Source organism: Passer domesticus, chromosome 2 (genome assembly GCF_036417665.1).
Source record: "Passer domesticus isolate bPasDom1 chromosome 2, bPasDom1.hap1, whole genome shotgun sequence".
NCBI classification, from domain to species: domain Eukaryota; kingdom Metazoa; phylum Chordata; class Aves; order Passeriformes; family Passeridae; genus Passer; species Passer domesticus.
The window spans coordinates 40228320-40244883 of record NC_087475.1 but is presented as its reverse complement, the minus strand read 5'-3'; the positions used below and the strand labels follow the sequence as shown (position 1 = coordinate 40244883).

General features: G+C 51.3%; 1 long non-coding RNA gene across 4 annotated transcripts in view; it reads right to left on the bottom strand.

Moving 5' to 3' along the window:
* The window catches only part of LOC135293800 (uncharacterized), a 77946-nt gene extending 65138 nt beyond the window's left edge, over nucleotides 1-12808 (bottom strand). Inside the window, exons 1-2 of one of the 4 annotated variants that reach the window (XR_010355897.1) lie at nucleotides 12686-12808; nucleotides 12499-12558 (exon numbers count right to left, since the gene is read on the bottom strand). This is a non-coding gene — a long non-coding RNA (uncharacterized LOC135293800). Of the gene's footprint in view, nucleotides 1-12498; nucleotides 12622-12685 lie in introns of those variants that run through there. The other 3 variants (XR_010355896.1, XR_010355895.1, XR_010355894.1) reach the window with 3 other exon arrangements.
* Between the last annotated feature and the right edge of the window lie 3756 nt (nucleotides 12809-16564).

The window sequence follows — 16564 nt, the reverse complement described above, 5'->3', positions numbered from 1 at the left end:
CAACTTCAAGCTGCAATTTATTCCCAATGTAGGATGCACACTCTGGCAAGAGTTAAACACTCACCAGAACATGTATCATAAAGGCAGAGGTAGAGAAGAAGTAAATCTGTTGACAACACAGTAAACAATGAAAACATGACAACACAGTAAGCCATAAAAACTAAAGCAAAACTTAAAACATATCCCAAAATACAGGTTTTGAAACCTGGCACTTAGTCTGTGCTATGAGCTGAAATCTTTCATTTTACATCTGCTCTTACTTAGCAAACATCAAAAAACTCTTCAGCAGAGGCTGCAATGTTCATACTGTGTGAAAAAGGATCAGTACGTGGACAATATTGTAATTGTTGTTGTCCAGAATGCAAAATATGAAAACAAAGTTAAAAGGAGAGAGAACCAGCTTAACATACTTCCTTAGGACCTAGAGCTACTGACTCCATAATTAAGCCCCTTAATAGACACAACCAGACAGATGACAGAAAACATGAATTAATCTCCAGTTCATTACCCAAGTTCCCATGGACTGGGACTTCTCCATGGCAAAGGAGCACACACAGGTTTCAAGGCAATACTCATCCACAGCCACGGATTTTATCCAGAAATTGTGCATAGCCCTATTTACTAAGAAACACATACAACTACTATAGCTGTTGATTTTATAAATGTACTTGCAGGAAAGAATACAAATGTAGCAAGAACAACGGACAGAAATACTTAAGATGCACTGACAAAAAACTCCTGCCTTGTCTTGAAGCTCTTTTCCCTTATGCTTCATGCTTTTGTTACTTAAGCATAACCACTGTGGTTCAGGATGAATAATGGCCAGCAAGCCGGGAACCCTGTGTCCAAGGGTGTGTGCTGGGTTCCCAAAGAAAAGGATGAAAAGCACAGACACTTCCAGTGCACTTCCACAGCCCACTCACCTCCTCCATCTGCAAAGGACAGGGAGATACCCCAGCTCATTGCACTGTCTCAGACCCTGCACCAACACTGATCTGTGCTTTGTAAGGGCCACAGTCCTTACAAAAAGTTCACGTAAAGAGCAATTAGGACAATCTATTTATCTGGGACCTGAGCAGCTAAGATAAGTAGTCGCTCAGAGACAGTCCTGTGGCAGCCTGTGCTTTGGGTGTTAGGTCATATTTTTTAGTACAGCCAAGGCTGGAAAGGTATGGGGGAAAGTTGGAAAAAGTTTCTTAGTTCTGATAAAACAAGCAATGTCCTCAAAATTGTATTTACAAGAAGAGAAAGTAGCCAGTACTTTGTCTCAGTTTTGTGCATGGTGTGCTAAAACTCAGAATTGTCACACCAATGGGCTAGGGGGAGGCAGAACAGATCCCAGGACTGTTCACTTTTTCTGGGAAAGAGTTGACAGGATACACAAAACCAACTCATGCTCCAGGCAGCCATGTTGGCTTCTGCTCCACTGTAAAGAAAAATGTTTGCCACATGGAATCAGAAAACATTGGCAGGAAAATAACTTTAATTTCCAAACCTGAAAAAGAGTGTTGCAAGCACTAATAAATAAACAAATAAATAAATAAAAGTTTAAACAACAGGGAAGGAGAGGAATAACATTCACCTAGACTCTCTGATTTCATCTTCAAACTCTGACCCTATGATGGGCATGTTTGAAATAAGTGAGTTTGTGAAAGAGATCTTAACAGTGACTTCTGAATGTAAGATGGAGAAAAGCATGTGTACCCATCACCTGTGGGCTGGGACAAGGATGAACAAATACTTTTTGGAGGAAGGCAATGCAGCTCTTCCATACCAGAGACGTGGCTGGTGTTACAGATATAATATGTAGTTATATACATGTCTTGGAAAAGGCAGTGGAAGAAGTCCCAGCTACAAATGCACTTTGCAAACATCCAACCTTCTACATTTCTCATTATTTCCACCTTGAATCAGCTTAGGACTCAGAATAAAGACAAAAAAGCATATTTATTTCTAGCCAGTGTCATCAGAGAGCAACAAAAACTTTATGAGACATTTTGTCTCATCTACAGCCTTCCATGCCTGTTGTCATTTGCCTCCTGAGTCTAATGGAAACCTGCTCTGGATGGTCTGTTCCTTGTTATTCTTTCAATTTCCTTGTCTTTTATTTATTTCCCTTGCCTCTCAAGAGCCGTTCAGAGGTCCTATTACTTCCTGCTGGCCAGGGAAGGCTATGAGAACAAATAGTTACATTGGGTTAAAATACACACACTGTCACAAGAAAAACAGAGGGAAGGGGGCAAGGGACTTGCTTAGCAAAGGGTGGTGGAAGTCGTGGGACAGAGAGCTGCCAGAAATATTAAAGCAGGGTTTTATGTCAAGACTTGTTTTAGACATGATCTCTGCAAGGAACAGAGCATCTGAATTCTTACTGTGGCAGTGCTGCAATTTGAACCTGCATATATTGAATTAGTTCAATGTTTCCTTTGGATTTTAAATGAAAGTGTGCTTGAAATAATGCAAATTACAGGTTTTGGCAGTGTGGATTCTCCTGGTAGTGGAGGGGCCAGTTACTGCTACAGCAGGAAAAGGAGAGTTCACACAGTGTGCTTCCCCTCTGCAGCAAAGAATTCACAGAAAGGTGCTACACTGCCATCATCCTGGAGGAACACAACACAATTGCCAGAACCGTGGACATCATTAGCCTCCCATCTCCAAGGCAAGTGAACCCTGTGGTCCATGCTTGACCCAGGCAACAGCAGATTGTATCTGCTGCATTTGGAAGTTTTCCTTTCTATAATCTGTTAAAATAAATTATTAGCAGGTGCTGAAAATTGCGGCCTCCAACCTAGAGACCAAGAGCCAAAATACCAGAGGGGGAAAAGTCACTTCTTGACAACCACCTGACTCCAGGGCTGGATGAGCCAGAGAGACAATCTGCTGCTATGGGAGCTGCCACATCAAAGGAGGGAAGTGGTAGCACCTCCTGCAACTTGGGGTTTTTTGTTTGCTTTTTTTTTCTGAAGCCACAAGTGGGAAGGGCCAGTTCCTTGCCTCTGTGGAGTTATAAGCTTGGTGATCCTTTCTGGTGCCATAAAAGAGTTAGACCAGCTCACATCTGATCAAAAAAGGTTAGGCTACCTGTGCACCACCCAGAATAACAAACTAGTCATCTAACATTACCTGTGTAAATGGAACTCTGCTACGTATGTGTATCCCAGTGAACACAGGAGAATAAATTCTTATGTGCCATGTAATCACACACACACTGGTATAAAAATGGGCTGATATAAAATAAATATGCATATAGCTATGCCTTTGCCTATTCCAGCCTCCGGTTTATAGGATTGCCAATGTGTTGACATAAAAATGCAGTTTTATGGATCGCATCTCAATAGGAATGTGTGAAAAGGGATTTTGTTTTGGCTGCAGCTCAGTCTCTTAATATAATTTTAATTACAATTTTTACTACTACTACCACTAGCACAGTGAATTGGGAGCCCCCTTGGTTCTACGTACGGTACAAATAACAAGAACAAGCCTGACCTAAAAAGCAGGACAGCTGAAAGAGGGACAGACACAACACAATCATCTCCAAGATGGAGTAACAGGACAGGAGGTGGATGTAGGATTCAGCTCTCTTAAATTCCAGTCCCCAGTATGGCCCAGGTCCTCTCTGCCACAATTTCATACATGGGAAGAAAAGAGGGGGGAAATTACTTTATTGGTGCAACATGGGGAGTGGCTTTTGTTACGATTGGTGTGGCTTTGCTCGGTGCTCCTGGTGTTTTTGCAGCAGAGATGGAGTTAACAGTGGTGAGGGCTGTACTGTGTGTCCAGGGCTGGTGGCCTTGGCTGCACCCGGCCGGTTTCCCTGGGACACTGCGGGCCACCACGGTGGTGGCTGAGCAGCAGAGGTAGCAGCTTGCTCAGGTCACAGGCACACTGACAAATATGTGGGGGCAGGAGCCAAGCAAGCACTTGTTTCTTCCTTCCTTTCTTTTTTCACCTGCCTGCCTTTATTAGGGCCATAGTGTGAGTCACTGTGCTTTGTTTCAGCCTGAAAATCAGAAATATCTCTCCTTGACTGTTTGCCAAGATAGAAGAGTTTTTACAAAATCTCTCTCCAAGGGCAAAAAATTTCGCTCCGAGTGCCGTTTTGGCATTTACCAGATCGCTTGTAGCTCCATGCTGGGTGCTGCTGGGTGCTTTACGAAAAACCCTCTAAAAGTGCTGCTTTATTTCTGACAGTGATCTTAATCACGGACACATAGCCCGTGGAGCCGGGAAGCATCCCCACCACAGACATTGCGCTGTACCAGCCACACTTGTTCTAAGGTAGCTCTTTTCTGCCAGCTCTGGGGCTCAAAAAATGAAATAAAAGAGAATACGAGCACGCCCTCCCCCCCCCCGAAAAGGAACATTTTGAAAGAAAGGGGCAGAAAATGCAACATGAGCCTCTTCAGCAAGCGGCAGTGGGCTCACGAGGCCCAGGAAAGCTGTCTGCCAGGAGGCCAAATGGTTTGCCTGCAGCTCCAGAAAAAAGAGACGCTATTTTTGTTGAAACCGTTTAAAGAAAACAAAGGATGACTGCTACATGCCTGCCCGTGATCGTCTGGAGCACGGTGCTGTTGTGGGGTACTTATGCCAAGCAAATGGCAGCAGAATGCCGGCGCGTGGAGCAGGGCTGGGCACAGGCATGCCTGCACCGAACCCCAGGGAGGGAGGATGTCCTGCTCATTATCTCCGTTTTACAGGTGTTGAAAGGGAGGCTGGGGATCTGCCACCAAGGGGGTCTGTCACAGCTGGGATTAGTGGCTGTGCATCCCAGCTCCCAGCCCTGTGCACAGACCACGTCTCTCGGGGCAGATTTGGGGGAAGATTGCTATTTCTCTCACACAAGAGAGAAAAGGAATAGCTTCCAGCTTCCACTAAGGGAATTCTTTCTTCCTGCCAATGCTGTGTTGATTTGTCTTTAGGGCAATGTTAGTATTAGCTGAGTTAGAAATCCATATTGTCAATTAAAACTTTACATCATCCCAGAGAGACCCTAAAGAAGATAGGCTTTCAGAAGCAAGAATAACCAAGTCTGCATAATGAAGATCAGCAACAAGAACCGTCACTTAGGAAAACTTGTAAATGATCCTGCTCTGCTAGCTGTCCATGCAGTCACAAATATCAAATCATTTGCATGTATGCCACTAAAAAAAACTGCACTACTCCAAAATACTTCTCCTGTTTTGGACTTCCTCTTTCCAGACAGCAAGCATCAATCCTGCTCTGAAACCCTTCAATGCCAAAAAGAGTGTGAAGATTTCCTACCTCATTACTGCCTTTCAAAGGCAGCCACAACCACAAAAAATAGACCTCAGGGAAGGGGGAGAAAATCTCTGCATGCTCAAACAGAGCCCCACCTGCCAGTTATCCCCTCTCCTTTGTGCTTTGAAGAAGTATCTCACTTCTTACAAGGGAAACAAGTTTGTCGTGAAGGGAGATGTGGTTAGCAATTCTGTCTGTGCTTCCCTCACCTCCTCTGAGCTGATGGTGCCATGGGCCCAGCACTCCCTCCCGTGCGACAAAAAGAAAGAGTCAGTCTTGAACTAGACTGATTCCCTGGCACCCGTGGTTCCTCCCAAGTCATGTATCTCCCAAACTGTCCTTTAAAAATGCAGTGCTGCTGGCTGAAGAGATGGTTAGCTAGCAGCAACTGGACCATGACAGAAATGTGAGTTTATAACCTGGCAACACAATTTTGGCTCTGAAATGTAATTGATCCCATTATGATCTCTGCACTGAAAGACTTGAGTTTTAAATAATCTTTTATTGAAAGATAGTGTCCTGAGTGTATTTCAGCTTTAGTGAAGTTTAGTTTACGATCTGTTCCTGGCCCTCCTCAGCTATCAGTGGTATTTTCCCAGTGCCCCTCTTGCTGCTTTAATGCTGCCACAGTTAATAATACCTGCTGGAGAGGCAGCAGCATCTCTTGGCAAGCTAGATGTGCACAGTCTCAGGAGTCAAAATCTGAATATGTATAGAGCACGTAAGTAATCATTAATGCATAGCACGTCCCCTCTGGTCATTGAAATAAATTATTGACATCAACATCAACAAGAAATAAACCAGGTACCACCCCAATGGTTGAGACCCCATAGGTAAGCATAAATTATCAGAGTGCTTCAAAATTTCTAAATCTTCTGAAAATGAAAGAATAATTGTGCAGTGCTGATTGTAAAGATATGTGTGTGCACATACATGTACGTCTGTGTTTGTGTGTGAGCACGTATCACACCTTAAGGTGTGCATACCATCATCTTGCAACCTTAATCATTTGTCTTAAATGGCTGGTGAGGGATCCCTATAGCATCTATATGTGCACAGCCAAGATTCACACTTGCCATGCCAATTCTCATTGCCACACAGGCTACAAATTGCTTCTGGAAAAGTGTAATCCTGGTTTTACCTCTACATTTTAAAAATCATTTCCCCACGTATTATCTCTTCACAGGTCTGTACATTTATGCTTTTACTCTCCAAATACCTTGACTAGAATGCTATATCCCTGAACAGAAATATATTCACCCCTGCTATTTTTCTGCAGGAGCTTAGTTCGTTCAGAAACAAGGAAAAAATACGAATTATTGTTTTTAAATTCCCAACATGCAGAGCTCAGACAAGCCACAGATGCAAATGTGGAAAGCAAATGTAGTGCTGGCATTAGGAAATGGCTGGGTTCACTGAGCTTGTAAGAAAGCACCTTTATTATTTAGGCATGGTTGTAAGCTGCCATTTTGATATAATCCCTGGGTTTCTGGACCGGGGACACAGAAGCTGGCACGACACATCTACTGTAGCCCCACAATACCCAGCCATCAATCAAGCACCTTCTGCCAGCGCTGAGCTGCACTCATTCCCAGAGCTGGCAGCCACTGACAAGCCTGCACATCCATGTCACCAGCAACTCACGGGTTGTCATGCTGCTCCCTTTCATCACTGGGGAGCACCAGGGCCTGTGCTAGCACAGCAAATGGTTCTGCTGCCCTCTGTGAGTCACAAGTCCAGTGTTGCCATGGGGAATCCTGAGCTGGAAGGTGTCCTGCCATGTCAGAGCATGGGCACTGCCCCAGCAAGGGTGGAGGCGGGGTCCTTCCCTCGGGAGCGGAAGGATGCCCACCTCAAAGCAGCAGACAGAGGCAGCAGAAAAAATGTGCACGGCCCTCTCCTCTGGGGACCACATTCATTTCAGCATTACCCTTTCCAGTCCCATATCTGGGCTGCCCAGCTGCCCAGCCAGAGGATGGGATCCATGTTCCTCCCCATCCCTGTCCCTGCTGGCTCGTCAGACCCCCAGGGTCTCTGGGGAGAGGGGAAGCTGCAATGCTGCTTCTGGTAGGGCAGCAGGTAAGATGGACTTGGCTATGATTTCACCCCATGTTTTCCAGTAGTCAGAACAATTTTTTTAAATAAAATCCTCCACCTTGACATTTTTAATTTGCTTTAGATACAATAAATGGGTTTTGTAAAATTCTTAGTTCTTCAACAGATAGGTAGCTGAGAAAGGGAGGGAGCAACGCCGTAATCCCTAGGAAAGATGGGACTCTGCTTCTTAAGTGGCAAAGTAATAAAAATAAAGAAAACACTACAAAACAGGCCAGTAATATAAGGCCACATCTGCCATTAAAAGGGACCTTGCTGTCACTCTGTGCCCCATGCTCTGTGTGGTAGCAAGGTGTTGGTAGTGTCTTTGGAGAGCTCAGGGGAGAAGAAGAGTGAATGCCAGCAGCAACGTCTTCCTTTCAAGGTTGTTTTTGTTTCCCTTACGTTCTGGGAAAATCCCTGTGGAATTTACTCTTCTAATGAACATGATCTGAGGGTATTTGGGTGAGACTGGTGCTTGTGTGGAGAGGCAGGTGTAGCTAAATGCACATGTAATCTGTGTCTAGAAGGGTTTTGTCTGCAACTGCAGACATTGTCTCTTTTTGGGTAAAACACAAAGCAGAACTGGAGCAGACAAGAGGCAGAGAGATTTAGGCTTTATGGTACCTTACAAAACACTGAATGTAGCTCCATTTATGTGGCTATAAAATGTTGCTAAATCCTTATCTTGCCAGCTCATTACCATCTTGGACAACCAAGACTATTGACCTCCCTGCTTCTGTACCCCACTGGAAGAGCTCAAAGTCCACAGTTCAGTTTTATATTTGGGCTTAAGTTCCTCCCATTTTCCCTTCTTTTTATTTAAGAGCCACCTGGTGCAGAATTGCATGCACCCAGCTCAAAGTTCCCTCTCCAAGGACTGCCTGGCAGGTTCATACCCCTGAAAAGACCCCAGGTGTCACTATCAAACCCCACAGGTATGCTCCCAGGTTAATCTCATTCCTGGGTTATATTTCTCTAACCCTGGCAGGATGCACTAAATGGCAAATGCATCTGGCATGTGAACATTGCCAACTAGAGACTAGAGATCTAAGTACCGGTGAAGTACATGTTGATAAAATCCTGGGCAGATTGCCCTGGGTCGGGTGATGGCATAAAGTAATTCGAGGTTTTCAGGCATTGCATTATTAAGAGTTTCAAGGGAGGGTTTTGGGGGATTTTTCTGTGCTAGAGAATGAAGGGGAAAGAATCCGAGGGCTGTCCCCAACAGTTAGGCACACTTGGGCACTTGGGCACGGCTGTTGAAGCCAGGGCCTGGCGCTGCCCTGGCTCACCACCAGCAAACTTGGAACCTAAAAATCTGCTCTGGGCCAAGCCTGCTTCCCTGTCCTGCAAGAAATGAGAACAAAAAAGTCAAAGGAGGCCTCCCACAATGAGGGTATCTGAGTTGGGGTAGAATCAGAGCAGCAGGCCCCTGTCTTTGGCCTGCCCTGGCCCTTGGCCCATGGGATCAAGGCCCTTGTGCCTAAGCTTGGTCTGAGCTGGGCTGGTTTTTATTTGGATACAGTTTTAAAAGCAAAGTCTTAAGTCACTGTGGAGAGTCTGCGTTTTTGTGGAATTCAAATATTCCTCAATTAGATGTTGTCTTTTAGTAGAATGAAAGAAGGGTTTTAATTTTGGTTTACTTTGCCATTTTAATTTACTCCCATTTGTGTTTAATAACTGGGTAGGAGAACATTAAACAGCTGCTGCAAAATATTTGGTAGCATGGCCCCAACTTTTAAACATGATCTGCCATCCAGGTTGGTGATGACGGCTGTTTGGGAAGCTGCTTCCAGGTTTGGGATAGGGGAGAGCTGAGTGGATTTGTCCTATTAACCCTTCTCTCCTCACCCCTTTCCCACAGGAAGCAGCTTCCCTGCTCCTTAGTACAGACAAAAGGGATTTACCCTGCAAGAGGGTACAGCCCCCAGGAAATGTCCATGAGCTCCCTGCCAGTGATGAACAGCACCAGGGGCAGAGGGCTGCTGGTCCAGGGGATGTGGGCTAGGCAGGCAGGGACAGGCAGGACCAAACAGGACAGGCAGGGAGGTGACACGGGCAGGACACAAGCAGGTGACACTCGTGGCCAGGCAGGAGAGGCCGTGGGGCAGAAGGGACCGGAGCCAGAGGCCGGGTAGTGCTGAGCTGCCCCACACGGACCCTGCCCACGACTCCCCGAGGCTCCACCCGTGACACCCCTCCGCCGTGGGGCCTCGGGACGGCACAGCGCTCCCAAACGGGCTTCAGCCTATAGAGCACGTCCGGGCTGGGGACGTGCTCCCAGCTCCATAAAACTCAGGGACCAGGGCAGGACCCGCTCCGGGCAGGGCAGGTCCCTGCCGCGGGCCGCCCCGCTGCCCGGAGCCGCGCCCGGCGGGAGCGCGCACGGGCTCCGCGCCGGACGGGCAGGACGGGCGGCGTGGGCTGCTTCTTCCTTTCCTCCTCCCTGCTCCCACGAGCGACTCGTGTCACCCACGGCTGACGCGCTGCCTCGTCCGGCTGCAGCCAGCGCTACCTTCCCCACCTGCAGCTCTCTCGCTCTGCAAAGCCGCATTTCCAGCCCCATGCCCTAAAAATAGCACCCTACAACATGCACCCCTTCCCCCGAATCTGCGTGAGCGGTCCCCGTGGACTAAGTCGCGGGATTTGTAGATTTGGGAAGGAGGAGGCGGTGCTGGTTTTCTGCCCCACAGGAAACACTTTTTTTCTTTTCAACGTTTAGGGTTTCGGCTCTGTCCCGGGCTCGGTCTCCTGCCCGGCAAGAAGAGATCTTGCCACTCTGGGACTGCTCCCGGCCGCCGCGCAGCCTCCGCGTCCGCGCAGCCCCCCTCGCCTCCTCCCCGCTGTCATCGCGGGGAACTCCCATTTATCCCAACCCCGGCGACAAACGTGCCCCGCTCGGCTTCTCGGACGGTCGTTTTCGGACAGAAGAGATTGGATGTGTTCGATGTTTAAGCGATTTAATATTAAAAATACGTAGCAATTAAAATCATTAATCAGCGTCCCGGCTACTCCGCGCAAATAAAGCGCCTCTCTCCTCTCCGACTCCCAGATTACATTTACGGGATTTTTCCCTGCTATTTACTTGAATTTTGGAACTTGGCCCTTGCACTAATGCCGAGCGGTGTTTTTGGGGCGGAGGGAAGAGAGGGTTCGCCCCCCATGCCCCCACGGCGTGTTTTTATCACCCGTATGCGAACTCTCTCACCCCGCAGCAGCCACGGCAGCCCTGCACGGCGACCTCTGCCCTGCGGCACCCCCAGCGCCCCACTGCGGGCCCTGCAGCGGGGGCTCGGGGCTCGCTGCCCTACGGCCCGGGCGGGGGGCGATGGACGCCTGACGAGATGACCGACGGCGGCTCCATGGCGGGTGGCATCTGCACCCTCCCCTGCACTTGTCTTGCCTGGGACCCGGGCTCTCGCCACGTCGAGGATGGAAATTAAGGACGGCCCCATCCCCTCAGCCGGTAGGAGCCGAGCCAGGCAAGTGCCGGCGGGGCCGCTCGTCCCGTTCACCTCGACGGGTTTCCGTGGGGAAGGACCGGGCCGGCAGCGGGGCGAGAGAGCCCCTCTGCAGGTGATCTGCCCAAATGTGGGCAGCGCCCCAGTACCAGGAGTGGGGGTGTCGCAGAGCCGAGCACTGCACTTCTCCCGTACAGGGGTACCACAGCCCGACCCGACCCTTTTTCTTTTTCCCGTGGGTCGCTGCCTCGGTGCCCACCCGCGACTGGCTACGCGTGGGGTGCATCAGCCCAGGAGCTTGCGGGTGTGCTCCTACGGGACACAGCTCCCCTCCCTCCCTCGCGCTGAGGGGGAGTGAGGGAAGTGAAGGGGCGGCAGGCAGACACCCCAAACCAGCCCCCACTCCCCAAACCCCTGCCTGCCCAGAGCGTCTTGCCGGGAGCCGGCACAGCCCGAGGAGGGGGGGGCTGCAAAGGGGGACCCCCGCCCCTCACCGCGCCGGCGGGCCCGAGCCGGGCGCGCAGGGACGCGGCCGCGGCAGCTCCTGCGGAGGGAGAAAGGGGCTGGGGCCGTCGCCTGGGGGCAGCCGTGGGGCGGCCACGCGTGGAGCCGCCTCCCCGTGGGGAGCCGCGATGGCAAGGCGCTGGCTGCGGGGAGAAGCGGAGGAGGCCTGGCTGGTTACGTGGGGGAGTTTTTGCTCTTCTCCTCCCGCCCCCAACACAGTCACGTCCATCCTACATCCGATGCGGCTTTCCCTGCTCCTACCCGTCCCCTTTCCTGCCCCGAAGCCCCCAGACGGAGCCTTCTTGCTGCGCCCCCAGCGCTGAGCCCCGCTGGTTTCCCCCGACACGCACACCCGGGGCCGATTCGCACCCCTTTTTCGTGCCCTTCAAGGCACCGAGCCGCTCTCTTTTGTCCTGGCTGCGGATGACCCATTTCCTCCCTTTCCCCCCCTTCGGCCCCGGCGTCCGTCCCACCCTCCCGTCCCTCCGCCCTCCTCCCGCCGCCCGGCCCGGGAGCCGCTCCGCGCCCGGCGGCCCGGGAACGGGCGGGACACGGACACGGGGAACCGGTGCCTCGTCCGCGCCGTGTTTGTTTTCCTTTCCTCCCTGAACGCTAGATTAAGACGTGAAGATTACACTTTTATTGTGGCGACCGAATAATACCACGAGTCAACACACACAGCAAACAAAAGTGCTTGTAGTACATGGCCAACCCCGCTGGGAACCGGGCTGCGGGCTGCTGCAAAAATCAAGCTCTTCAGTGCTAATTACAAATAAATGATGATGTGCTCACTAAGTAATTGATTTAATGAAGTTCCTATGAAACTATTAAAACCGGGTAGAGGTCAGGCTGGAGACGCCCCAGAGCGCCCATTGTGGGATGTTTAACTCCGCCAATCTCCTCGGAAAGACATCGGGGCTAATAGGTGAAGTCACAGCTGGGTCGGGCTGACTTTTGCAGCACCGGCACTGGCCTCCCCAATTTCGCCTAGCGGCCCGCACCGCAAGTTCGGGGAAGCGAGTCCCACTGGCACACCCCCGGCGCGCTATTCCCACCCTCATCCTCCCCTCCCACATCTCTGTCCGGGGGGCGGCGGCTCCCCCCGGGCGCGGAGCCCCCCGGCGCGGCTGCCCCGGGTGCCCGTGCCCGTCCCGTCGGGGCTGCGGTCGGTACTCACTCGCTCGGCCCGGCCGCCTCGCTTGCCCCTCAGCCAGGCGCCTCCGCGGCTCTCCCCAGCCTAATTAAAGAGGGGAGAAGTGGAGCTCTGAACTTGTGTCTACCACTACAGGACGGCTGTAATTCCACCCCCCCTCCCTCGGCCCCGAACCCCCCCACCCCCCTCGCATACTCAGACACACACATACTTCTTGAAGAAACTTAAGCTAGGATGCCAGGTAGGGTGCTTGGGAGATTTTGGCAAGGTGCCTGGAAGGGGATGTGTGCCCATTTTTCCTTGAAGGGTTTTCTTGTTTGAAAGGCCATTTGGAGCGCTTTAGACGGGCTTGCCGAGTGAAAGGAAGAGGAGGAGGAGAGGGGGAACATAGAGATTGGAAAAAAAAAAAAGTAGAAGAAGACGGACAGAATCTGGCTATTGGGTTTCCCAGCCACACGCTTGGCTTTCCCCTCCTCGCCACTCGGGCAGGGCAGAACTGAAGTGAACCATTTCCCCCCCCCCCCCCCACCACTCGCCCCATCCAATTAAGGGATCCCCTAACCCGACCCCGGCTCTGAGTGCACTTTGGGGCAGAGGGTCCCCGCTGACCCCGGAGGGAAGGGGGCACACACCCCCCCACACCTGCAAAGGATCCCTCTGAGCCCCCTCGCTTTCAACACCCGGTGCCTCTGGCAGGTTGAAAAGGAGTCGTACAGAAAAGAGGAGCCGCCCCCCAATTTGCACCCCCGCTGTTGGTATTTGCTGAGCTCAGAGACGATGCCCCCCACGGGCAAAGCCCCTCTCGGCCTCCAGCGCTTTCAGGGAGGGAGGGACGAGGCGCCCCACGGGGGTTCGAGGAGCCCCCACGAGCGGGGCGGGGGGCGCAGGGATGGGGCCCGGGAAAGGCTTCTCCCCGAAATGCGGGCTGCCTCCGCCGAGGGCAGAGCGGGCAGTCCCCAAACAGGAGAAGGTAAATGCAGGGCGAGGCGTCGCGCCGGATGTCCCCAGGAGTGTGTGTCCCCCCTGCTCTGGCGGCTGCCCTCGCCCACCCCGGAGGCTGCCCTACACTGAGGCTCGGCCGGCGAAGGGCAGAGCCAGCAGCCCTTCGGGACGCAGCCGGGAAGGGGCACAGGCACACGCCACGGCTCCCCACGCAGTCACGCGTGGGCTCCCGCACGGGGCTGCCGCGGGACCTGAGGCAGCTCCTCCTGTTCCCCTGCAGGATTTTGGGGAGGGCTGTTTGACGCGTGGGTTTTGGTTTGGTTTTGTTTTTTGGTTGTTTTTTTTTTTTTTTCCCTTTCTTTCTTTCTTTCTGTCGTGGAAAACGATTAATTTGAAACAAATTAAGCTCGCCAGCCTCTTGTTTGCCAAACAGGCTGTTGGCAATGTGCAAACAGGCTTTCACCCCGGCGCCGTGCCCCCGCTCCGCTCCCTGCTGCCCTGCTCCAGCCTTGGCCGCGCACCCTCCTCCTCCTCCTGTCCCTGCCCCACCGCTCCACCCCTCCCACCCCCCTCCCAACCCTAAAACACCGCTTGATTACTATCTCCCTGTTGCCCTTAATGCATGATCCGGGTTTCTCTTCAGCCTCAAAATAAGAAGTGACACATGCACCACTAAACCAACTTGTGGGGAAAGCCCGCGGTTGAGAGGGGCTATTGATGGGAGCGCTGCAAAGAGACAAAGCTGGGGGCTAGTGGAATCAGATGCAGCCCTTAATTAACACCATCTTAAATAGTCCAACAGGCACTGAAGACAAAGTTGAAAAAAGACTTTAAGGCTGAGTGCCCCTCGACAAGTTCTTTTTTTTTCCTCGTGTCATTCAATATTTAATGCACTGTGCTTGTAATGCTACTACTGGTGCTCCTTTCTCAGCAAGTACATTATTTTTTCACGGTGCCCATGGCCAGGGAAAACCCTTTAGGCAAAGAAAATCAAAATGTTTGTTGTTTTGGATGACTTATAACTCTTGTTTAACACAAGCACTTTCAAGAAAGTATAACAGGCGCAGCCTCTAAAGCAAACAACGAAATCCTTGTGACAGAGTCGGACACAAAAAGCACATTGTGTTATGGACTATCCCTTTTCTCTCCTGCTAGATGGGTGCCTGTCTGAGGCTGAACACCACGATGCCATTTTACTTTTGAACTATTGTTTTTGAGTTATGCCATGTGGTCAAAAGGAGAAGAAGGGAGGTTGTTTCCAAGCTCATAAGACAAACGAGTTGCCTTTCATTGAACTACCCCAGAGCTCCTTTAAAACGAGGTTTAAATGTCACCTCCATGTTTTTAATGGACACAGGGCTTCAGGGGCGACCCTTCAAAGCGCCTTCGTAATAAACGACCCTTATTAAATATGTCTCTGCCTGGGAAAATCACTTGGCAGAAGAGAAAAAAAGGGGGAGCGGCGGTGGGGGAAGGAGAGCCACGGCGCTGCCGGAGGAGCTGCGCCACCCCCCTGCTCGCTCCGGGGCCGGGCCGCAGGACGGTCCCGCTCGGGTCCCTGCGGCCGGGGGGCGGGGGTGCTGCTGCACGGATCCTCTCGCCTCCCCCCCGGGCCCAAACCCCCTTTTCTTCCTCCGCCCCCCTTCACCCCCCAAAATAAGAGGCTGAATGAAAGGTTGGGGTGTTTTCCTCCTGACTTCTTTTTGTCCTTAGAAGAGCGGCGTCTGCGAGTCTGAGCTGCGAAGTTACTGATTTGCAGGCTGCATGTTAAGGCAGCCCATGTAAGTAATTTCTGCGGGCATCCCGGCAAAGGAGAACAAATCGTTGACAAAGGCGAGCCCTTTCAATTCAGCAGCGTCGTTAGGGAAACCAAAAAGTATTCTTCCTATAATAAGTTCCACTTCAAAGGATTTCTCATTCAACGGTGACTGCTTCGCACTTTTATTAAGTCCGGGCTTTTTCACTTGGCGGAATCATCTGTTTGGTTATTTTTCATCGTGTTTATTTTTCACCATTCACACAGTACTTGTATTAAATAAACAAAGAACAATCGCTCTGCAAATAAAAGTACTTAGGTGGGGAAAAAAAAAGGAGGGAGGCAGAAGACGAGAAGAGCTGGAGATGGAGCTTCTTCCTCACTTATTTGTTTATCTGCTGAAGTTGGGAAGGGAGGGGGTCCTAAAAAAAAGGGGAGGGGGAGGGTCGTTGGGAGAGAGGCCAAAAAATATGAGACGTTCTGATGAAGTGAAAATTGACTGCGCTAACACGGCATGAAACTAAAGGTCAATGCAACTGTATCTTAATAGAGTGTCTCGAATCGAGGTGGACTATTTTAAATGCAGCTTGCTTTTGCTGCGCTCATTGCCATAGCAATCCTAACGCTCCATGTTGATGTACCATAAAAGCAGTAGTTTGAATTTCAAAGAACCTGCCTTTGAACTTCTCCCTGCCTGATTAGGCACTTGCGTGGTGTGTGTGTGAATGCGGGAGCGTGGTTGTGCGCGCTGAGGGTGCGCGGGATGCGGGGGGAGCGCCCCGCCGCCTTGGGGTGTCCGAGCCAGGGGGAGCGTGTGTGTCCGCGAGTGAGCGGCACTGCGCATCCCGGGCACTCCCCATCCCTCCCGGGCTGCTCTACCCGAAAAGATTTTTTTTTCCGGGGTGACGGAGGGGGAAGGGGCGGGGGGGAAGTGTGTGACAGTCCGTCCTTGCCAGCACTTCGCAACTCCCTGGCGACATCTCCAGCAGCACGAAACACGCGGAGAAAACCCCTGAAAATCCTCGCTTCTCCCCACCATCCCTCCCTTGGAAAACAAAGCAGCAGCCTGTCCCGGCTGCCCTGCGTCCCACACCCTGCCCGTGGCGGGCGCGTTGGGCGCGACTGTCGCCGAGAGCTCCCCGCTTATCCACATCCACAGCCCCCCTCCCCGCAATGCCATTTCCCACACTCCCGAAATTTCTCAGTCCCTTCAAACTTCGCTAGAGCCGCTCTCGCCTTTAAAGGGCCGAGCGCCAGCAATAGTGTGTGGCGAGATGTCTCCCAGCCGCGACTACAAAGGTAGATGATTTAAACAGTGTTTGCTAGGACCACGTTTCGCCTAGGAAAAGATGAAGTCTTTGATGATGGCCAACTCGGTGTCAATAAGTGGCT